At 44.3% G+C, this 24521-nt stretch overlaps 1 protein-coding gene across 4 annotated transcripts in view; it reads left to right on the top strand.

The window, feature by feature from the left end:
• GNB1L (G protein subunit beta 1 like) overlaps positions 1-24521 on the top strand; it is a 171229-nt gene that overhangs the window by 20389 nt on the left and 126319 nt on the right. For 3 of the 4 annotated variants that reach the window (XM_033953968.1, XM_033953965.1, XM_033953966.1), the window contains exon 2: positions 8776-8871. The gene's annotated coding sequence lies outside the window, so the exon portion shown is untranslated. Of the gene's footprint in view, positions 1-8775; positions 8872-12295; positions 12421-24521 lie in introns of those variants that run through there. The other variant, XM_033953967.1, reaches the window with a different exon arrangement.

Below are 24521 nucleotides of genomic sequence, written 5' to 3'. Positions count from 1 at the left end.
GGGGGGCCCATCTGGAGGGTCTCCGCACCCAAGGATTCTGGACCAATGCGGAGAGACTACACCAAATCAATCTACTGGAACTCAGAGCCATCTTCAATGCGCTCCAAGCTTTCCAACACCTACTCCACGACATGGTAATCCTCATTCGCACAGACAATCAGGCCGCCATGTATTATATCAACAAGCAAGGAGGCACGGGCTCGGCCCTCCTTTGCCAGGAAGCTCTACGAGTCTGGGACTGGGCGGTGCGCCACAACACCCTACTCAGAGCAGTATACATCCAGGGGGAGAACAACGTCTTAGCAGACAAACTAAGCCGTCTGCTACAACCGCACGAATGGACTCTCCATTCCAGCCCCCTTCACCAAATCTTCACGCAATGGGGGACGCCTCAGATAGACCTCTTTGCGGCTCCCCACAACGCCAAACTGCCTCAGTTTTGCTCCAGGATTTACACTCCTCATCGCCTCGAGGCAGATGCTTTTCTACTGAACTGGGGGAAACGATTTCTATATGCGTTCCCACCATTCCCGCTGATCCAGAAGACTCTGGTCAAGCTGAAACTCGAACGGGCCACCATGATTCTAATAGCTCCTCGGTGGCCCAGACAACCTTGGTTCTCCCTCCTACTTCAACTCAGCAGCAGGGAACCAGTACCACTTCCAGTGTTTCCTTCACTACTTACTCAACATCAAGGATCACTACTTCATCCCAACCTGCAGTCTCTCCACCTGACAGCTTGGTTCCTCTCAACGTAACCCCTCACCAATTCTCACAAGAAGTGAGGGAGGTCTTGGAAGCTTCCAGGAAGCCCGCCACTCGACAATGCTACTCCCAGAAATGGACCAGATTCTCCTCATGGTGTGTTTCTAAGTCAAAGGAACCTCAGCGAGCTTCCTTATCCTCCGTGCTGGACTATCTCCTACACCTATCTCAATCTGGGCTCAAGTCCACATCCATACGAGTCCACCTGAGCGCTATTGCGGCGTTCCACCAGCCTCTACAAGGGAAACCCCTCTCGGCCCATCCGGTGGTCGCCAGATTTATGAAAGGACTCTTCCATGTTAACCCTCCTCTCAAACCACCCCCAGTGGTTTGGGACCTCAATGTAGTCCTTTCCCACCTCATGAAGCCCCCGTTTGAACCACTCAACAGGGCCCCTCTGAAGTATCTCACCTGGAAAGTGCTTTTCCTTGTAGCCCTTACGTCCGCTCGCAGAGTCAGCGAACTCCAGGCATTGATGGCGGACCCACCATTCACAGTATTCCACCATGACAAGGTGGTCCTCCGCACTCACCCGAAATTCCTGCCTAAGGTGGTCTCCGAATTTCATCTCAACCAATCCATTGTACTTCCAGTATTCTTCCCTAAGCCTCATTCTCACCACGGAGAATCGGCCCTTCACACTCTAGACTGCAAACGTGCCTTGGCTTTCTACCTGGATCGCACCAAGCCACACAGATCCACTCCTCAACTTTTTGTCTCCTTCGATCCTAATAAGTTGGGAAGACCCATATCAAAGCGCACCATCTCTAATTGGATGGCGGCTTGTATCTCTTTCTGCTATGCCCAGGCTGGATTATCACTTCCTTGTAAGGTCACAGCCCATAAGGTCAGAGCAATGGCAGCCTCAGTAGCATTCCTCAGATCAACACCAATCGAGGAAATTTGCAAGGCTGCCACCTGGTCCTCGGTTCACACATTCACCTCACATTATTGTCTGGATACCCTCTCCAGACGGGATGGACAGTTTGGCCAAACAGTATTGAAAAATTTATTCTCTTAAGTCGCCAACTCCCCCTCCATCCCACTGAGGTTAGCTTGGAGGTCACCCACTAGTGAGAATACCTGCCTGCTTGTCCTGGGATAAAGCAATGTTACTTACCGTAACAGTTGTTATCCAGGGACAGCAGGCAGCTATTCTCACGTCCCACCCACCTCCCCTGGGTTGGCTTCTCAGGCTAGCTACCTGAACTGAGGAGACACGCCCGGATCTCCGGGTAGGAAGGCACCGGCGCATGCGCGGTGCGGGCATCTAGAAACTTTAAGTTTCTACAAGCAACACGTGCTTGTGAGACGTCCGTACCGGGGCTCTGTCTGATGACATCACCCACTAGTGAGAATAGCTGCCTGCTGTCCCTGGATAACAACTGTTACGGTAAGTAACATTGCTATATCTGCCTTAGACTTGAAAAAAGGCTGACTTAATCTGCTTTAAGTGACCATACTACTACTACTACTACCATACTATTTATCATTTCTGTAACGCTGACAGGTGTATGCAGCACTGTACATTCAACATGCAATAGATATAGAAATAGAGAATATGGGGAGGGGGGTTTAGGCAGAAAGATAAAGAGCTCGATCTTAACCGTATTCAGTTTTATATGGTGGTATCACATCTAGGCGGCAATGTTGGACAGGCAGCATAAGATTTGAGCTTGGATTCCTGTAGAGATATCTGGTGTGGAGAGGTAGATCTAGGAGCCATCAGCATATTTATTTATTTATTTCGTTTTCTATCCCATTCTCCCAAAAGAGCCCAGAAATGGGTCAACATACACAATATACACTTAATAGGTTACAGTTTACCATAGTTACAGTACAAGTTATTATCCTAACTCAAAACATACTAGGGATCTAATACCAATATCCATAATATACAGTTTACAAGTTGAATTAGTCATAGTTACAGTGCAAGATTTTTTCAATATAAGTTTTTATCCTAACACGATACCTTTCGAGGGTCTTGTATCAATATACATTCTTTTGTCATCTATTGGTCGTAGGTAGGGGAGTTAGGTGAACAGGTATGTTTTTATTGCTTTCCTAAATTTGAGAAGTCCTTCAAGGGATCTAATCTCTGGGGGCAGTTGATTCCAATGGCTCGGTATGAAGTGAGAGTAGGAACATCGTTTGGCAATTTGCAGTTGAAGGGTATAGCTGGGGACGTTTTGAGGTGTATTTCATTCTGGGATCGAAGGGATCTTTTTGGCATGTATGGAGGAAGCTTGGTTGTTGCGTAGCCCAGCGCTATGTCTTGCAAGGATTTGAACGCTAGCATCAGATCCTTGAAGACACAATGTTTGGCTATAGGCAGCCAGTGAGCTGATGACAGAGCCTGGGAGACAGGGTTGTGGGGATGGAGGTTTTTAGAAGTCTGATTGCTGTGTTTTGTATACACTAGAGACGTGGTATGTTCTTCGCCATGAGACCGTTGAATAGCGTGTTGCACTAGTCCATGTGGGAAAGGACTAAGGCATAGAGTATCTGGGTGAAGTTGGACTCAGAAAAGTAGTTCCTTAATTTCCAGAGTTGGCTTAGGTAGTAAAATGAGGTAAATACCACCTGAGAGATATGTTTGGCAAGCAACAGGTTGGAGTCGAGGAGTATTCCTAGACTGCGTGTTTTGTCTTTCACAGTTGTCGAGTCTGGGTAGTCGAGTCCCAGCATAGGGAGGGACGGATGTAGTTACAGTGTTCTTTGCGGATCCAAAGGAGTTCCGTTTTGGAAATGTTTAATTGTAATTTGTTGATGGACATCCAGTTTTTGATTTTCGAGAGGCAGTTTAGGAGTTTTGCGATCTGGGCATCATAAGTTTCTCCTAGTGGTAGGTATAGTTGGATGTCATCCGCGAAGGAGTGAATCTGTATTTGGTATTTGTGGGCTATGTCTAGGACAGGTCTAATGTAGAGATTGAATAATAGGGGGGGATAGCAGAGCCCCCTAGAGAACACCATATTTGATCGGTTTTGGTTTTGATATTACATTGTTGAGCAGTATGCTTTGGGATCTATTATTCAGGAAAGAGATGAGCCATCGTAACACAGCAACTTGGATACCAATTTCAGAGAGCCATGCAAGGAGGAGAGGATGGTCAATAGTGTTGAACGCCGCACTAAGATCCAGCAGCACGAGAATGACATTGTTACCTTTATCCATGAATTTCCGTCATTGATGATGTTGAGAAGGATGGTTTCAGTACAGTGGAATTTCCTGATTCCTGATTGGTAGGTGGATAGGGCTCCTTGTTCTTCGATGAAAGAGTGTAATTGGTTTAGCACTGTTTTTCAAGGAACTTGCAGACAAAGGGTAGGTTGGAGACAGGTCTAAAGTAGCTGGGCACGTTAGGGTCGACTGTGGGGTTTTTCAAGATTGGTCTGATGACTGCTGACTTCCAGTTTGCAGACACTTTTCCTGTTTGTAGCGAGGTTGATGAGAGGAAGGATGGAGTCTTCAAAGGAATCTTTCGCAGCCATTAGGAGATATGGTGGACAGGGGTCTAGGTTTGAGCCAGATGGGCGAATAGAGTCTAGTATCTTGGTGATGTTGTCGCGGGAGTCAGTTTCAAAGTGAGTTAGGTTTCCAGTTGTAGTTTTAATTTTCTTGTCTAAGTTGCGAGGGAGTGATGTCTGTAGCATGGTGGAGTCGAGGTGAGACCATAGTGCATCGAGGGTGTGGGTATATTTGAAGAAAAGTAGAGGGCCCAAGACAGAGCCTTGAGGTACTCCGATTGACAGTGGGATAGGCACCATTGCATGCACTGAAAGTGCGATGGGAGAGATAGGAAAACAAGGAGAGAACAGAACCCTGGAATCTCAGCATGGACAGCATATTGAGGAGTAGGTGGCAATCAACAGTATCGAAGGTAGATAGATTGAGAAGGATGATGATGGAGAAGAGGCTATTGGATTTGGCCAGGAACAGGTCTTTAGACATTTTAGCAAGGGCAGTTTCTGTGGAATGGAGTGGGCAAAAGCCTGACTGAAGTGGGTCAAGAATAGCTTGAGATGAAAGGAAGTCTAGGCGATGGTGGTGAACATCACATTCAAGTAGCTTAAATAAGAAGGGGAAGAGGGAGATGTGGCAATAATTGGAGGGGGATGTGGGGTCTAATGAAGGTTTTTTGAGGAGAGGTGTTACTACAACATGTTTGAATACATCGGGAACAGTTGCAGTAGAGTGTGATAGGTTGAGGATGTGACAGATAGGAGGGATGACAATAGGAGAGAGAATGCCGAGTAGGTGGATGGGAATTGGATCAGAGGAGGGGGAATGAGTTTGGATTAGGGTTCCCATATGTCTAGGAAAACCTGGATATGTCCTCTTTTTAGAGGATTGTCCAGGTGTCTGAAAGTTTTTTTAAAAAATTGTGGCTTCTGCTGGGTATGGCAGGGCTAACTTTCAAAAATCCGGTGGTTCTCCCCCTCTTACCAGCTTGGCACCGCAATTCTATTTTCTTTGGGCTGCTGGCAGCTCAGCAAGTGAGCCTGTTGCCATTGACCTGCCTCGGAAGCCACCTCTCATAGGTCCCGCCTTCATGGGAACAAGCGGCATAGAAGTCACTAATATAATGTAATGAACAGGAAGTCACTGCAGAGAGGTGGCTTCTGGGGTGGGCCAGTGACAGCAGGCTCATGTTGCTAAGCTGCTAGTGGCCCAAAGAAAATAGAATTAAAGTGCTAAGGAACTAAGAGCCACCAGATTCTTTGTAAGCTGACCTTCTAAACTAGCATATGGGGGGCTGGGCCAGGGGTGGGGTGAGGGCGCTGAGGGTGGGTGGGGCGGGGGTCAAAAACAGCAACCCTAGTTTGGAAGAGGAGAGAAGATGTGCAGTTTACTCTTCAGTGATTTCAGAAAATGAGGAAAAAGTAGTAGGGTTAAATGGAAGTTGGCAGAGTGGACAGCTGGAAGGGGGTGGGGGGGGAGGTGCCCTGGTTGAAAACTCAAATATTAGTGAGCACAGGAAGTCCAGACGCTTCAGACTATAGAGTTGTTGGCTGTGTAGATTGTTAGAAAACTTATTGCCAATACATGGAGGGGGGAGGATACTGGATTTTGTGTTGGGTCTGATAAGGTTCAAAGAGGAAACGGACAAGGCCTAAAATGATCCACCAGTAGAATGAGTAAAAGCTGGTACTTTAATTTATTCTAGTCAGGGTTGGAAATGATATGGAGATGATGGTAGGAGATAGGAAAGGGTTTGAAGGGATGCATTTCTGAACCAGGGCATGATGATCTGCTCACAGGCCAGGTTAGCATACTGATCTAAGGCCTTGTGTTTAGATCTGAGGCCTTGTGAAGGAAGTATGAATCCTTTCTCATTCTCTGCCACGTTGACATTCTATTAGCAAGGAAAATGCTAGCATCTTGTGACGAATGCTGAGGCATTCCCCCCTCCCCTTTCTTAAACTCCTGTCACATATTAACCTGACACAGGTTTACCCTTATCTTATCCCTTATCTTGTTTAGTATTCCTTATATGGGCAGCAATCAGACCCTGCCTAGTGCAAAAGCAGGCCCTGAGTTTAAGGCTAATCCCGAGAGGCTTAAGGAGCATGCATTATAACCTTTGGACTGTCACATGCTGTGGTGAATTTAGGAAATACCTAAAGACATACCTGTTCTTGAAATACCTAGGAAGCGAATCTGCACAATCTCTCCCATCACAATCTTCCACCTCTTCCCTTAAACTGCAAGCCACTATTCTTCAACTATGTAAGTTCTACTCTATTTGTAGCATCTTTCTAATAATTTTAAACCGCATAGAACTTCACGGTCCTGCGGTATATAAACTGTTATTATTATTGTTATTATTATTATAGTAAGATTTTAGACATATCAGAAGTGTACACAAATAACTTTATTGTAACTGTTATGATGTATTCTTATGTCACATGAGATAGTAGCTTTGAGAAGCACATGAAATATGTAAACAAATGAGTTACCTTGCTATAATCCTCACTGTAAATATATGATGAAATTATAACCTTGTAGAGCATTAGCTAAGTAATTAATGGAGCTAAGATTCTCAATAAAAGGGTGAGAGACCATCCATTAGGAAGCGCCTCCATCCCGACTCTAAGACTGTGTGTGTGTGTTTCCTGTGTGACATTCCTACAAGGGGTTAATAAATCCATTAAAAGGTGGTTAATCCAAATAATAAATAAAAATAATAAAAGATCAGGTAAAAGATGGAAAGTAGGAAATGCAAAGTCATGCACCTGGGCAGCCAAAATCCATGCAAGACTTACACCCTTAATGGCGAGATCCTAACAAGAACTGAAGCAGAATGAGACTTAGTGGCGATCGTCAGTGAGAACATGAAGACTGCCAATCAAGTGGAGCAAGCTTCATCCAAGGCAAGGCAAATCATAGGTTGCATACGCAGGAGTTTCGTCAGCCGTAAGCCTGAAGTCATTATGCCATTGTATAGATCCATGGTGAGGCCCCACCTGGAATTCTGTGTGCAATTCTGGAGGCCGCATTACTGTAAGGATGTGCTGAGACTGGAGTCGGTCCAGAGAATGGCCACCCGGATGGTCTCGGGACTCAAAGATCTCCCGTACGAGGAACGGCTGGATAAGTCACTCGAGGAACGCAGAGAGAGGTGACATGATCGAGACATTCAAGTATCTCAGGGGCCGCATCGAGGTGGAAGAAGATATCTTCTTTTTCAATGGTCCCGCGGCAACAAGGGGGCATCCATGGAAAATCAGGGGCGGGAAACTGCACGGGGACACCAGGAAATTCTTTTTCACTGAAAGGGTGGTTGATTGCTGGAATAGTCTTCCACTTCAGGTTATTGAGGCCAGCAGCGTGCCTGATTTTAAAGCCAAATGGGATCTATTCACAGAGAAAGGTAGGGAAGGGTCATTGGGGTGGGCAGACTATATGGGCCGTGGCCCTTATCTGCCGTCTATTTCTATGTTTCTATTTGCATTTTTTTAAATGATATGGTTCTCTGTCCAAAGTAGAATAATCTCAGGAAGTCTAGATGGGCCTGGTCTTTTCTGCCATTACTTACTACATTATTTTGTTACTCTCAAAAATCAGTCATTGGCACTAATTTATATAGGCCTGCTATATGGCCTGGTGGGGTGGCCCGAGACAGGAGGAATCACTCCCGTCTCCTGTCCCAAGCGACTCTGCCAATTTTTTTTTTTTAAACCTCCCTCCCGCCTCTCCCTGTGTACCTTTTTGAATCCCTGGTGGTCCAGCGGTGTACCGGGTAGGAGCAAGTTTTCCAGGCTCCTGCCCTGTGCTGAGCCCATCCCTGAATAGCTGCCTCAAGTTCTTGCGGCCCAGTGGTGTACCCGGGCATGAGTGAGCTTTCCTTGTTCCTGCCTGGCAATGAGCTGCTCGCTAAATGGCTGCCCTGAGTTCTTGTGGGACTCATGAGAACTCGTGACAGCCATTCAGTGAGTGGCTCAGCGCTGGGCAGGAGAGAGGAAAGTTCGCTCATGCCCGATACATCGCTGGGCCGCAAGAACTGGAGGTGGCCATTCAGAGAGGGGCTCAGTGCAGGGCAAGAGCACGGAAAGTTTGCTTCTGCCCGGTACACCGCTGGACCACCAGGGATTCAAAAAGGTACGCAGGGGAAGGCGGGAGGGAGGTAAAAAAAAAAAATTGGCAGAGTCAGCCGGGATAGGAGACAGGAGGGATCGATCCCTCCTGTTCCGGCCCACCAGGCCATATGGCAGGCCCAGTGGAGGCCTGCAGGATATCGGGAGAGAGGGGGGGGACAGGGTGGAGAGCCTGGGAGGGAGGGGGACTGAGTGGAGAGCCTGGAAGGGGAGGGAGTGAGGGGGCAGGGCACAGATCCTGGCAGGGCACCTGAATATTAACCCCACCCCCACCCAGTCCTTTTTTTGGGGAAAAAGGGTACTTCATATTATACTTGGGTCGACTTGTATTTGAGTATACAGTATATGGTAGTATTGACAAACAAGCAGGTGCATTGTATGCTGCTGAATTTTGTCTCCTGTTTGACAGATGAGGCTTTAAACTAACATGGGGAACTTTATCAGCATTCCAGTGCATTCACCAGCCAGTTATTTAATGGGAAGGAAATCCTGAGTGCTGCAAAGGGTAAGTTAACTTTTCATCATTCAACAACGTACTTAAGAGACCATTTTTTCTTAAATGCCTGGAACCAGCTTGTTGAATTTTGCCTTTGTTCTGGCATGTGAAATGTTCTACTATATATAAATGCATATGTAGATGATAACCTTGTATAGAATGTCAAGGTACTAAAACAGATGTTCAGATTTGTGCATTTAAAAAACTGCAAGTGTTTAACAAGAGGCTCTGTGATGTCGTATAGCATTGCCAAAGAAGCACATATATTTGAAAGACACAAATCAAAGGAAGCCACTTATTAAACAAAAGAGTGACATCACTCAGATCTTATAAAAATGGAAAGGGGTAATATCATAAACAACAGATAATAGGAGAAACCCCCAGTTAATACATGAAAACCCTGCAAACTTAAGCATATACTCAAATTTAAAAATTTTTGTTCTGCTCATAATTAGAGATGGTAATGGCACCATGTGAGATCATTGATAGCCGTCATGGTAATTTTAATCATTGCACAAAGTAAATGTGTTTTGTTATATATCTAACTATTGAAAAATCAAACAAAAGAATATGTAACAGTAGATAATGCTGGTTCTGCAAAATAAGAAAGAGGCGCTCATAAATAATCTGTCTACTGGAATCTCAGGTGAAGTAATTCAGAAAATTGCTTCTCACCTTGGCTGAATGATGCTAGTGGCCCCAGATTGATCCCAACAGGCCGTAGTTGGCGTGCTTGGTATATCCTCAGATAGGGTGGCCATTCCAACATCCTCAGCCAAGAACTGCTGATTCAAGGACCTGTGGTTATAGAAAATCCATCTACCTTTGGTCTTATGGCTTAGTTATTGAGCAGTCGCAGCTAAACAAGAAAAGTTATTTGGATTATTTCCACTTTGCTGCAAACTAGAAAATAGTCCATTTTGGTGGCCTCTTATGGAATTTTGTGACTTTTTGAAGCATGGTTTTCTGGCAGGACTGTTTTTCTTTTAGCTTTGTTGATAGCACTTATTTGGCTTTTCGCAGGAGATTTTCAAGAAGGGTCTGTAATTGGTTCCATCAAAGTCTTGGTAGCGGCCTTCTCGTGCTATCGTCTTATTGCCAGTGTGCTCTGTGTATCGGGAGTGACGTCTCAGTTTAGTACTAAGAGGTCTGTGACATCTGCCATTTTGAATCCTTGAAAAAAGGCTACTCTTAACCATCATTGGTGTGAAGTTTCTAAGTTGCAGTCTCTTGTCATCTAGAGATCCTTATAATGTAGAAGCAAGTGTTTACATGGTTTCATCCTTTCTACTAAAGGGGGTTTCTCCATTTCATGTGAATAAGTCCCTTCATCATTTAGAAGGGAGAGTTATGGGAAGAATTCAAGGTTTTGGTGGGGGGTTTGGGGATGTCTTATCTAGAGCAGTGTTTTTCAACCGCTGTTCAGCGGCACACTAGTGTGCCGCGAGATGTTGCCTGGTGTGCCGTATGGTCAGGGCCGCCATCAGGGCAGTACCACAAGTCTAGGGAGAGGGGCGGTCCGCCCCACGTGGACAGGAGAGAGCTGGATGGGGGACCCGCGGAGTTCAATACATCTCGAGCCGCGAGGCTCGTCTTCTGTTCCTGACTGCCCTGCAGCTAACATATAGCCGATCGCAAGCGTTCCCCGATGTCAGCGCTGACGTTGGAGGGAGGGCTTAAGCAAAGCCTGCCCTCCGACGTCAGCGCTGACGTCGGAGAATACTTCCATTCGGCTATTTGTGCGCGGCAGGGCAGGCAGGAAGCAGAAGACAAGCCTCGCGGCTTGAGCTTCGTTTTGCTGAGAAAGTTGCAAAGATGGGCTGGGAGGCAAACACGGAACACAAAAGGGGGGAGGGAGTGCGTTTTGGACACAAGGCATGAACTTGGGAGAGAGGAAGGGAGGGAAAGAGATGCTGAGGTGGGGGAGGGAATGGGTTTTTGGACACAGAAGGCATGGACTTGGGAGAGAGGAAGGGAGGGAAAGAGATGCTGAGATGGGGGAGGGAATGCGTTTTTGGACACAGAAGAAATGGACTTGGGAGAGAGGAAGGGAGGGAAAGAGATGCTGAGGTGGGGGAGGGAATGCGTTTTTGGACACAGAAGAAATGGACTTGGGAAAGAGATGCTGAGGTGGGGGAGGGAATGCGTTTTTGGACACAGAAGAAATGGACTTGGGAGAGAGGAAGGGAGGGAAAGAGATGCTGAGGTGGGGGAGGGAATGCGTTTTTGGACACAGAAGAAATGGACTTGGGAGAGAGGAAAGGAGGGAAAGAGATGCTGAGGTAGGGGAGGGAATGAGTGTTTGGACACAGAAGGCATGGACTTTGGAGAGAGGAAGGGAGGGAAAGAGATGGTTGTGTACACGGGGAAAAGAAGAAAGGAGAATTTTTGGTCATAGGGAGGGAGTGAGGTACAGATAGTGGCATACCAGGGGGGGGGGCGGTCTGCCCCACCCCGGGTTTACGTCCCAAGGGGGTGCACAGCTGGCCACCCTCCAGTGTTGTCTCTAGGCCGGCAAACTGCGGCTCTTTAGCCACTTGAGTGCCACCGCCGCCAACGGTGTTGTTGGCGGTGGCAGCATTATAAAATACTTTCTTTGTGTTTATTTGATTCCTATTCAAGAGAATTACTTTATATATAGTCAATATAGGCAGAGTTAAATTTTTTAACATTTTCTAATGGTGGTGTGCCTCGTGATTTTTTTTTCATGAAACAAGTGTGCCTTTGCCCAAAAAAGGTTGAAAAACACTGATCTAGAGGTTGCCAATGATTTTCAAAAGTTGGACATATTGTCTTTTTAGAGGTAACTGGAAGGGTGAAGCAGTCATCAAAGCTATAATAACATACTAGTTAAAAGAACAATATCTTCCACATATATTTTTAAAGATAAACAACCTGCACAGAATTACAGAACACATTTCATAAGAAGTGTGGCAATTTTGTGAGCAAAGTTGCAAGCAGTCTTGTTGGCTGATATTTGTAGGATAGCAACACGGTCCTTATTACATACTTTTGCAAGATACTATAGACTGGGCATGGTGACAAAATCAGAGGCAACCTCTGGGGCTGAAGTTATTAGGACAGGGTTTCAGAATATCCATCTATCTTGAGCACTGCTTTATTACTTCCTACAGATTCTGGACTGGTCTGGTAAGGATGCTAAGGAAGGAGAAATTAGGTCTTGCTTGCTGATTTTATTTTCTTTAGTTCCACCAGATTAGTCTAGATTCCTTCCCAAGTCTCAGTATCACTCAATTCCTACTTAAGCTGTAGTTTCTTGTTGATTTTATTTCAAGAGTTAGAAGTGTTTCATCAATTGCTATTTGATATTGAATTTATATTGCAACGTTGATAGAAGAGGGATAAGGAAAGAGAACCAATGTTAAATTTTCCTTATAATTTTATAGTGTATCCATTCCTTTATTATTGAAATACTGAACAACCGAAGCTGCAAGGTGCCCTTTTTTGGGCCGATAACACAACTTTGTGTTCTCTGTCTCTGTTGGTTGACAAGCATAACCACAGGTACTAGACTGGTCTGGTCTGGTTGGACTAAAGGTAAGAAAATTAGCTGATAAGATCTAATTTTCTCCATGTTTCTCAGTACTGTGGATTATCTTGTTTTTTGACTCCTGCAGTGTATAGAAAATATTTGGCCCTCTGACAAAATGACCTTAGATGTGCTATACTCACACTAATTTGCCAAATACATAGCAGTGTAATAATGTAGTTTGCAAATTATCATAATATTGCCCAGCATGTTTCTATTAGGCACTGTTGAACATGTTTATCTTGGATACTATTCAGGTTTAGTCCTTATTTGGTGCACTAGTTTCTCCTGCCTCTTTTTTTTTTTTCTTTCCAACTCAATTCAGAACCATTGCTAGAATTTTGGCACCACAAACCTTTATTCATAGCTACCCTCAGTTTAATAGCTGTTCAAAATTATTATATCAATGGTCTTCAGCCACCAGTTGTTGCCCTTATCATAAAAATCATTGCCATACTGGGTCAGACCAACAGTTCATCAAGCACAGTATCCTGTTTCCAACAATGGCCATTCCAGGCAGTGGCGTACCTAGGGTATGTGGCACCCAGGGCCCATCATTTTTTGACACCCCCCCTATGTAAAAAAATATTTTTTGTAATGACCATGAAACAGAATAAATGGTCAGAATAGAAACAGGCAGTGAAAATTTTCTTATATTCCAAACATAACATAACATAAATTATGTCTGAATTGTCATGACATCAGAAGTACATATGGAGTAGTTGCAGGTGATGCTTGGGATAGTTCTCATTGTGTTAGTTCGGTTTTATGTGTTTTTTGAATAGAAGGGTTTTTATTTCTTTTTGAAGGTTTTGCAGTATGTGGTCGATGTCAATTGATTGTAGAGTTGGGGGTCGAGTGTTGCAGCTCGAATGGCTAGGAGGTTGTCGAACAGTTTTTTTCTTTTGACGTTTTTGGTTGGAGGGTGTGTGAATGGTGCGTGAGTTCTCCTATGTCTGTTTGAAGTGGATTGAATTATTTAGCTGAAGAAATTAGTTACCCCCTCATCCCACACACATTAATTCTCTTCCATTTTTGTTCCCATTATAAAAAACACTGATAAGTTCCCAGAAAAAAAATACATTAAAATAAGAAGTGAAAACAAAGGCCCCTACAGATGAGAACATAACATAAGAATAGCCTAACTGGGTCAGACCAATGGTCCATCATGCCCAGTAGCCCATTCTCATGGTAGCCAATCCAGGACACTAATACCTGGTCAAAACCCAAAGAGTAGCAACATTCCATGTTACCGATCCAGGGCAAGCAGACACTTCCCCCATGTCTTAATAACAGATTATGGACTTTTCCTCCAGGAATTTGTCCAAATCTTTCTTAAAACCAGCTACACTATCTGCTTTTACCATAACTTCTGGCCACTTCATTTTTAAGTTTAGATCTTTCCTTTCAAACAGAGACCTCGCTAGATGTCAAATACAGCACAAGGTAACTTCACATGGACTTAGCTGTGCAGGAAATGTGAATCTCCTCATACACCCACCATATCTGTTTTTTTCTTTCGATCACTACATAGCCTAATGCCACACAAGCAGCGCTGTTACAAACATATTCTGTAGGTCAATGCTAAGGATAACAAAGTTTCCTTCCTTGGACCAGAAGGAGATAAACCATTGGAAGAGATCCCAAAACGACACCCAAAGACCCACTCAGTGTGTGAACCACTTGAGTGGAGTGGACTAACTGGGGGGTGGAAATGGGCCCGGAGTTTGCTCAGAAGAATTTCCCAGACCACCTCTTCCTCTCAACACATTGACACGCTGCCACCATCACCACTAGGAACACCTCACTGGGTAGGCCAGCTATGCTATAAACTTTATAAAACACATTATTATATTTTCTTATAAAGCACATATTTTAACTGAACTCTCTGACATCCTCAGCCTTTCCATTCACAAAAATAGAAGGAAGAAAAGTTCCCATTTTCTGCTGTCTCATGTCCCCGGCCTATACAATATTTTTTTTCTGCAGACCCTTCAAAAGTCTGACCAAATCCTCGTTTCACTTGCATTATAAAGTACTGAGGATGCCATCTCTCCCCAATCCCAGGTCCTAAAGTCTAAGACAGTAGTGCAAACTAATGCTGCCAGATACAGGAAAAAAAATTTTTGATTCGATTCAGCCCTATTGAATTGGTTTTTCAATTCGATTTTCCTGCCCAGTTGGGTGATTTTTTTCAAAACTCCTGGTGGGTTTTATAGCTTTTTCACCCCCTTTGGCTTCTCCTAACCACACTGGCGCTGTGGTGTAAATAAAATAAAGAAACAAAAAGGACTTTTCCTCTCTCTGTTAAATCCTAGCTCACGTTTGCAGTCCAACACCAGCTCTGGCAGGATACACATTTCAAATCTGACATATTATAATCACAAAACAGAAAATAAAATTAATTTTTCTACCTTTTGTTGTCTGGTTATATTTCAAATCTTGTTGGTCCAAGGCTCTGGTTTTCTTCTGATAACTTGCTTGCCAGGGTCTCCTTCTTTCTGCATGCTAACCATCCATCTGCCAACTCTGTCCTCCCTTTCCATTTCCCTTCCCTTCCCAGGAAGTCTGGTATCTTTCCTTTTTTTCATCTCCCTCCACAGATCCACCTTTTCTTAAATACCCTTTCATCCGGCATCTCTCCCTCCTTCCCCACCACCCCAGAGTCCACCATCTCTCCCTTTCTTTTCCTAATTACCCTCCTATCCAGTATCTCTATCCCTCCTCCACACCATCCCTTGTGTCCAATTTCTCTCCCTTTCTGTTCCTTCCCTCCCTAAATCCCATGGTCCATCATCTCTCTCCCTCTCCTCCTATTTTCAGACCCATTATTTCTTCCCCCCCCCCAAAGTTTGGCATATGCACGTCTCTTTGAACACCCCCTTCCCTCCGTGTACTTCTAAATCATGGTCCCCCCCCAAAGGCCTGTCCCCCCTTAAAGGTCTGCCTGTCCCCCCTTGAAGGCCTGCACCCCCCTTGAAGGCCTGTCCCATCCCCTTGTAGGCCTGTCCCCCCCTTGAAAACCTGCCTGCCTGTCCCCCCCTTGAAGGTCTGCACCCCCCGAAGGCCTGCACCCCCCGAAGGCCTGTCCCCCACTTGCAGGCCTGTCCCACCCCCTTGTAGCTTCTCCCCCCCCCCCCTTGTAGGCCTGTCCCCCCTTGAAGGCCTGCCTGCCTGCCTTTCCCCCCCTTGAAGGCCTGTCCCCCCTTGAAGGCCTGCACCCCCCCGAAGGCCTGCACTCCCTTGAAGGTCTGCACCCCCCCGAAGGCCTGTCCCCACCTTGAAGGCCTGTCCCACCCCCTTGTAGGCCTGTCCCCCCCCTGAAGGCCTGCCTGCCTCTCCCCCCTTGAAGGTCTGCACCCCCCCTTGAAGGCCTGCACCCCCTTGAAGGTCTGCACCCCCCCAAAGGCCTACACCCCCCGAAGGCCTGCACCCCCCCCCTGAAGGCCTGCCTGCCCCCCCTTGAAGGCCTGCACCCCTTGAAGGTCTGCACCCCCCCCGAAGGCCTGTCCCCCCTTGAAGGCCTGCCTGCCTGCCTGTCACCCCCCCCCCCTTGAAAGCCTGCCTGCCTGCCCGCCCGCCCCACCCTGAAGGCCTGATGCCCCGACCCACCCCGAAGGACCGCTCGCCCCCTGGCCTCCCCGCACCACCTATGAAGCAGCCGCAGCAGGATCGCAAAGTCAGCGTCAGCGATCCCTGCGCTGCTTCCTGCGCCACAGTCCCGCCCCTCCTCTGATGTCAGAGGAGGGGCGGGATCGCGGCGCAGGAAGCAGCGCCTAAGCAGCGCAGGGATCGCTGACGCTGACTTCGCGATCTTGCTGCGGGCTGCTTCACAGGTGGTGCAGGAAAGTCAGTGGGGCGAGTGCTCCTTCGGGGGTGCGGGGGGACTGAACGGCAAGGCCGGGAGAACCCCCTTAGGGCTGGCACCCGGGGCGCACCGCCCCCCCCGCCCCTCCCTTGGTACGCCACTGATTCCAGGTCATGAGTACATGACATGATCCCAAAAGAGTAAAGCAGATTTCATGCTGTTTAAGATCATAAGAACATACTGGGTCAGACCAATGGTCCATCAAGCCCTGTAGCCCGTTCTCACGGTGACCAATCCAGGTCACTAGTACCTGGCCAAAACCCAAGGAGTAGCAATATTCCATGCTACCAATACAGGGCAAGCAGTGGCTTCCCCCATGTCTTTCTCAATAATAGACTATGGACTTTTCCTCCAGGAACTTGTCCAAACCTTTGCGCCGATGCTTTTGCGCCAGCATCGGCTCTTTCTAGACCCATGCCTAGGAATTGATGTCAGAGGCAGAGTTGACACAACAGCAGCTTGGATGTTGCTGCTCGCGCCAGGAACATTACAGGGGGGGGGGGGAGGGAAGGGGCATTAACACACAGCAGGAGGGGGCGGAGAAGAGGGGCACCACCGCCCTGGGTGCCTCTCACGCTCACTGTGCCACTGCATTTACCCTTTTAGACCTACTAGAAGCACTTATATTTAAAAAAGAAAAAGAGCCATAATTCAGTATTTTATGTTTCTTTTCTTCACAGATGTTCACCCTCGCCCACACTGTGCCCCAGAAATACACAGTGTTTTTGCCCAAGTCCTTCTTAATATTGGTTTATGAACTTTTCTTTTAGCAATTTATCCAAACCATATTTTAAACTCTGCTAAACTGACTTCTATCCTTCTCCTGCTAGGACTGAAGTAAGAATGCAGTGGGAAAAACTGAAAGTTATTGTAAGGGCATCAAACCATTTTGTAATTAAAGTAAGTAAAAGTAAGAGGAAAAGAAGGCTGCTTTGGTTCTCAAAAGTAGTAGCTGAAAAGGTAAGGAAAAAGAGGTTAGGTTTCATAAACTGCAAAAGATCGCAGAAAGAGGAAGACAATCCAAAATATCTGGAAAAGTTAAGAGTGGCTGGTTAAAAAATCATGAAAGCAAAGATACAAATGGAAGAAAAAATAGCTGACATGGTAAAACAGGGAAACAAGACATTTTTTAGATATATTAGTAATAGGAAGAAGTGCAAAGTTGGCATTGTGAGACTCAAAGGTGAAGGTAAGGAATATGTAGAAGCTGATAAAAGATAAAGCTGAATTGCTTAACATATTTCTGTTCTGTGTTCATAGCTGAAGCACCAGGAGTGGGACTGTAGTAGACAAATGCAAATAGAGATGGAGATGTGGTAGACCCTGATCAATTTTCAGAGGAGTGTGTTCAGAAGGAACTAGTTAAACTAAAGGTGGACAAAGCAATGGGGCCAGATGGTGTACATCCAAGGGTACTGAGGGAAGTTCTGGCAGCTCTGCTGGCTGACCATTTTAATGCTTCTCTAGAGTTGGGAGTGGTACCAGAGGACTGGAGAAGGGCAGATGTGGTCCCTCTCCACAAAAGTGGAAATAGGGAACTACAGGCTGGCAAGTCTGACTTCTGTGGTAAGTAAATTAATTGAAACACTTTTAAAACACAGAATAGTGACGTTTCTGGATCCCAGTGGATTACAGTATTCCCTGGATTCCCTAGAGGCAGGTCTTGTCAGATAAATCTGATCAATTACTTTGACTGGGTGACCAGAGAATTGGTTAGAGGAAGTGCACTAGATGTGGTATATTTAGATTTTAGCAAAGCCTTTGACAGTGTTCCACACAGGTATCTATAGTAATAAATAAATAAACTGAGTGCCCTCGGTATAGGCCCCAAAGTGATAGACTGGATCAGGAACTGGTTGAGTGGAAGGTGACAGAAAGTAGTGGTCAACGGAGTTTGCTCTGAGAAAAGGGATGTTAACCAGTGGTTTGGTTCAAGGTTCGGTCCTTAGGCCTTTTCTTTTTAACATTTTTGTTAGCGATATTGCTGGATGGGCTGTTTGACCTTTATCTGCCATCATGTTTCTGTAATTTGAAAGGTTTTCTTTAACATGTTCCTCTTTTACCTTTGCCGGTACTGCTTTTTTGTAGCATAATTCATGTGATTGCCCTCCTAGCTTAATTTTTTTCTTCATGCAACTCTGATTTCACCAAATGATAGTGATGGCTTCTTATTCTTCCAGATTATGCTGGATTTGAAGGGGTGAATAAGAGTGGCTGGTAATAGAATGATTGCATACATGGGCAGTTCAGCCATTGTTTGTATCATTCCAGCTTGTTTTTGTAGTGAGGTTTTCCCCCTTTCTTCCCTCCCACCAACTTTTTATTTCTTACAATTGAGGGCGTTGGTTACTTCCTTCTTTGTTTATCCAAGAGAGATTTTTAACAGTCTATGTTTTCATTTGGAAAATGTACTTCCTTTGGAAGGCTCCACCTCATGTTAGAAGTTTGACACACTTTCAGTGCTGCCCGTCTAAGCTAAATCTCAGCTAATGGAAGTCATTCATTCCTGCTTTGTAGTAGTTGTGTGGCTATCTCAGCTATGTGTTTCTTTGACTGCATTATGGGGTCCTTTGACTAAGCTGTGGCAAAAAGTAACTTTGGTTGCAACCTTATGCAGGATTTTCCCATGCATTAAGGACATTTTCACCGCAGCTGTAAAAGGGGCATTTTTGTATTTTATTTATTAATGGCCACGTGTTAATGTTATCAATGGCACTCAAAATTAGAAAAATTTTTAAAATAAGCATAAGATATTAAAAATCTATAAAACTAGTTTATGTAGACAGATCAAAAATATCACGTTTTTTTCTATAGGACACTTGTTGGACCAAAATAGCTGTAATGCTATACCACAGTGTCTTATCAGTAGTCCCGTTTTAAAAAAAATTTTTTTTAATTTCTATGAAATAATAGTGAAAGTGCTTAACGTGCTTAAAACTGCATCATGTCTTCAATATCATCATGTTTTCAATAAATATCATTAAATGTTTTGTCTTCAAATTTATTATTTCAAAAAAATAGTCAGCAAACAGCTTTTTGGTCACGTCGGGAAAGGAATGAACAAGCTTGTTCACTATTATTTCATAGAAATTAAAAAAATGAGACTACTGATAAGATACTGTGGTATAGCATTACAGCTGTTTTGTCCAACAAATGTTACTTCTGATGTCCTACAAAAAAAACGTGATATTTTTGATCTGTCTACATGCGTTAATGTTGCCATTAGTGTGCAAAATAAAAAAAAAAAACAGGAGTATAATATATTAAAAACCCGGTTAACAAAATTATTTAACTAAAAAAGACTAAGGGCTCCTTTTACAAAGTTGCGCTAGCGGTTTTAGTGCACGCTAGCCGCTACCGCCTACTTTTAAGCAGGCGGTAATTTTTCAGCTAGCGCGCTATAGCGCAAGCTAATCTTGTGCGTACGCTAAAAACGCTAGTATACCTTAGTAAAAGGAGCCCTAAGTAAAATTAAATTATATAGAGAATGGAATTCAAAAATAATAATATATTCAATTGCAAAAATGATAATATTCTATATATCAGACCCTTAAATATCTTAAGACTCTCAAAACTAGAGAGCATGTGATAAAGCTACTAATTAGAAGATTTAAAACAAACCGGAGAAAATATTTCTTCATACAACATGTAATTAAATTCTGGAATTCCTTACTGAAGAATGTGGTGAAATCAGTGAGCATAGCGGGGCTTAAAAATGATTTGGATAATTTTCTAAAAGAGAAATCCATATAGGCCATTATTGAGATGGTTTGGGGAAATCCTCTACTTATTCCTAGAATAAGCAACATAAAATCGGTTTTACTACTTGGGATCTAGCTAGGTACTTGGGACCTTGGTTGACCACTGTTGGAAACAGGATACTGGGTTGTCCCAGTATGGCAATTCTTATGTTCCTATAAAAAAATACATGAATAATGTCTGAATAATCAACTTAGGTGCCAGTAGTCATCATAATTTTAGGCATTGGTATATTAAGTCAGGATAGGTAAAGAAGACGTTAGCTTTCATAAACTAAAAAAGATCTCAGAATGAGGAAGACAGACAAAAATATCTGGAAAAGTTAAGAGAGGCTGGTTGAGTAGTCAGGAAAGCAAAGATGCAAATGTAAAAAAATAGCTGATACAGTAAAACAGGGGGACAAAACTTTTGTTTAGATATATGTATTAGTGATAGGAAGAAGTGCAAAAGTGGCATTATGAGACTCAAAGGTGAAGGGGAGAAATAGTAGAAGCTGATAAAGATAAAGCTGAATTGCTTAATAAATATTTCTGTTCTGTGTTCACAGCTGAAGCGCTGGGAGCGGGACCAAAGATGTCAAACGCAAATAGGGATGGAGGTGTGGTAGACCTGATTTATTTCAGAGGAATGTGTTTATGAGGAGCTCTCTAAATTAAAGGTGGGCAAAACGATGGGGGTGGATGGTGTACATCTGAGGGTACTAAAGGAATTTAGGGAAGTTCTGGAAGCTCCACTGGCTGACTTTTTCAAAGCTTCTCTAGAGTTGGGAATGGCTTCGGCAGACTGGAGAAGGGCAGATGTGGTCCCTCTCCACAAAAGTGGAAGTAAGGGAGAAGTAGGGATTTACAGGCTAGAAATCTGACTTCTGTGGATAAGTAAATTAATGGAAACGCGTTTAAAATAGAGAATAGAGATGATTCTGTAATCTAGTGGATTACAAGATCTGACATAGGTCTTATCAGACAAATCTGATCAATTTCTTTGACTGGATGACCAGAGAATTGAATAGAGGAAATGCACTAGATGTGGTGTATTCAGATTTTAGCAAAACCTTTGATGTGTTCCACACAGGTATCTAATAAATAAACTGAGTGTCCTTAGTATGGGCCCCAAAGTGACAGACTGGGTCAGGAACTTGTTGAGTGGAAAATGACAAAGGAGATCACTCTGAGGAAAGGGATGTTACCAGTAGTGTGCCTCAAGGTTTGGTTTTTGGGCCTGTTCTTTTTAAAATTTTAATAAGCAATATCACTGAAGGTCTGTCAGATACAATTTGCCTATTTATGGATGATACTAAAATCTACAATAGAGTAGACACCCCTGATGGTGTAAATAACATGAGTAAGGACTTAGTGAAGCTTGAAGAATTGTCTGAAATTTGGCAGCTAATTGGTTCCATGCTAAGAAGTGCAAGGTCATGCATTTGGGCTACAAAAACCCAAGAGTTTTGGGATGAAGAACTTCTGTGCACGAAGGAGGAGCAGGACTTGGTATGATAGTATTTAATGATCTTAGGGTGACCAAACAGGTTGAAAAGGCGATGTCGAAAGCTAGAAAGATGATAGGGAGATGTATGGCTAGTAGGAAAAAGGAGTTATTGATGCCCCTGTAGAAGACTCTGGTGAGACCTCATTTAGAATATTGTGTACAGTTCTGGAGACCACACCTTCAAAAAGTCCAGAGGAAGGGCTATTAAAATTGTCGGTGGTCTTTGTCATAACACATATGGGGACATTAAAGATCTCAATATGTATACTTTGGAGGAAAGGCGAGAGAGGGGAGATATGATAAAGACATTTAAATACCGATGTGGCATAAATGCACATGAAAAATTGCAGACAGACCTTAGGAAATTGGAAGACTGGGTGTCCAAGTGGCAGATGAAATTTAATGTGGACAAATGAAAAGTGATGCACATTGGGAGGAATAACCTGATTCACTGTTACTGAATGCTAGGGTCCACCTTGCGGATTAGCGCTCAAGGAAAGGATCTGGGTGTCATCGTAGACAATACGATGAAACCTTCCACCCAATGTCTGGCGGTGGCCAAAAAAGCAAACAGGATACTAGGAATTTTTAAAAAAGGGATGATTAACAAGACTAAGAATGTTATAATGCCCCTGAATCGCTCCATGGTGCGACCTCATCTGGCTTATTGCATTCAATTCTGGTCTCCTTAAGAAAGATATAGTGGCGCTAGAAAAGGTTCAAAGAAGAGCGACCAAGAAGATAAAGGGGATGGAATTCCTCTCATATGAGGAAAGACTAAAACGGTTAGGGCTCTTCAGCTTGGAAAATAGATCAATAAGAGGAAATATATTTTCACTCAAAGAATAATTAAGCTCTGGAACTCTTTACCAGAGGATGTGGTAACAGCAGTTAACATAGATGGGTTTAAAAAAGGGTTGAGTTAACGTAGATGGGTTTAAAAAAGGGTTGGACAGTTTTCTGAAGGTAAAGTCCATAGTCTGCTTTTACGACATAGGGGAAGCCACTTGCTTGCCCTGGGATTGGTAGCATGGAATGTTGCTACTATTTGGGTTTTTGCCAGGTACTTGTGACCTGCATTGGCCACTGTAGAAACAGGATATGAGGCTAGATGGACCATTATTATGACCCAGTATGGCTATTCTTAATGTTCTCCATGGTACAACCAAAGTGGTTTACATATGCAATGGCGTACCTAGCATATGTGACACCTGGGGCCCATCATTTTTTTATACCTCCCCCCATCTGTATGAAAAACATGATTTTTAGTAACAATCCACACGTCACACAAGAGTTACCTAGGAAAAGGCAGCATCTTACATACTGCAGTGAGCAGTACATCAATACACCCATTGTAAAACTAAACAAGCCAGACTAGTACAGATCAATCCTACACAGTCAATCCTAACAGAAAACCATCTCTTTTCAAACACACAGAACACAGAAAACACCTTCGCCTAGTAAGGAATATGTAATCACAAACTAATCCCTCCCCCTTTTACAAAACTGTAGTGTGGTTTTTAACCACGGTGGTAACAGCTCAGATGCTCATAGAATTCTGAACATCAAAGCCGTTACCACCATGGTCAACGCTAAAAAATGCTCTACAGTTTTGTAAATGGGGAGATAAAATAAAAATACGTAGACAAAGGTTAAACTGAAGCAATTCAACACCACAGAAATAGCGATGCATCTCCCCTCAAGCAAAAAAAATAAATAGAATTTTTTTCTACCTTGTCTTCTCTGGTTTCTGCTTTCTTCATCTTCTTGTCACTCTCTTCCTTTCATCCACTGTCTACCCTCTCTCTGCCCCTTCTATATGGCATCTTCTCTCCTTCTATTCCCCTCCCTTCGCCCCCATTGGTCTGGCATCTATCTTCTTCCCTTCTCTCCTCCAATGGTCCAATGGTCTGGCATCTCTCTCCTCTTCTCTCCTTCCCTCTCCCATACCCCCATGGTCTGGCATTTCCCTCTCTCCTCTCCCTTCCCCCCACTTCCATCAGCATCTGCCCCCTTTCTTTCCCTCCAACCCAATTCCATGCAGTATCCTTTCCCCTTTCCCTGCACACCAATTTCATCAGCATCTGATCCCTTTCTCTCCCTCCACCACCCTTCCATACCACCCTGACCCCCTTTCTCACCCTCCACCACCCTTCCATACCACCCTGACCCCCTTTCTCACCCTTCACCACCCTTCCATACCACCCTGATGCCCTTTCTCTCCCTCCACCACCCTGACCCCCTTTCTCAAGTTTCAAGTTTTAAGTTTTATTTTGATTTGATGAATTGCTTATTCAAATTTACTAAGCAAGTTACAATAAAAGAAAGATAAACATACATTTAGACATACTATTTAAAATTTAAAAATGATGGGTTAGACTGACAGACTTACAAACTAATCAATACACAGGGGATGGAGGAGTAAAGTTACAATTCAGTGCTTTAAAGTAAAAAAAAAAGAACCATAGATGGAAAAAACATTAGGGAGGGAGTAGTATAAACCTGGAGGGTAACTACTTTAAGATTTGAGTATAATTTAAAGATTAAAAAGATAGAAAACTTTTTAAGTTATTTTTAAAACGGCTAAGATCATTTTCCTCTCTTATATATTGAGGCAAAGTGTTTCAAAGTTGCGGGGCCATCACCGAAAACATATCATGTCGTCGAGTTCCGATAACTTTCAGGGAGGAGACTACCGTATTTTCGCGGATATAACGCGCGCGTTATACGCGATTTTACCTACCGCGCATACCCCTCGCGCGTTATATGCCTGAGCGCGGTATAGAAAAGTTTTTAAACATAGTTCCCACCCCGCCCGACGCCCGATTCACCCCCCCAGCAGGACCGCTCGCACCCCAACCCCGAACGACCGCTCGCACGCGCTCCCACCCGCACCCGCATCCACGATCGGAGCAAGAGGGAGCCCAAGCCCTCTTGCCCGGCCGACTCCCCGACGTCCGATACATCCCCCCCCCCTGAAGGACCGCCGACTTC

This window comes from Geotrypetes seraphini, chromosome 8 (assembly GCF_902459505.1).
Source record: "Geotrypetes seraphini chromosome 8, aGeoSer1.1, whole genome shotgun sequence".
NCBI lineage: Eukaryota > Metazoa > Chordata > Amphibia > Gymnophiona > Dermophiidae > Geotrypetes > Geotrypetes seraphini.
Note: the sequence above shows the minus strand (reverse complement) of the source record. Positions and strands in the feature narration are given on the sequence as shown.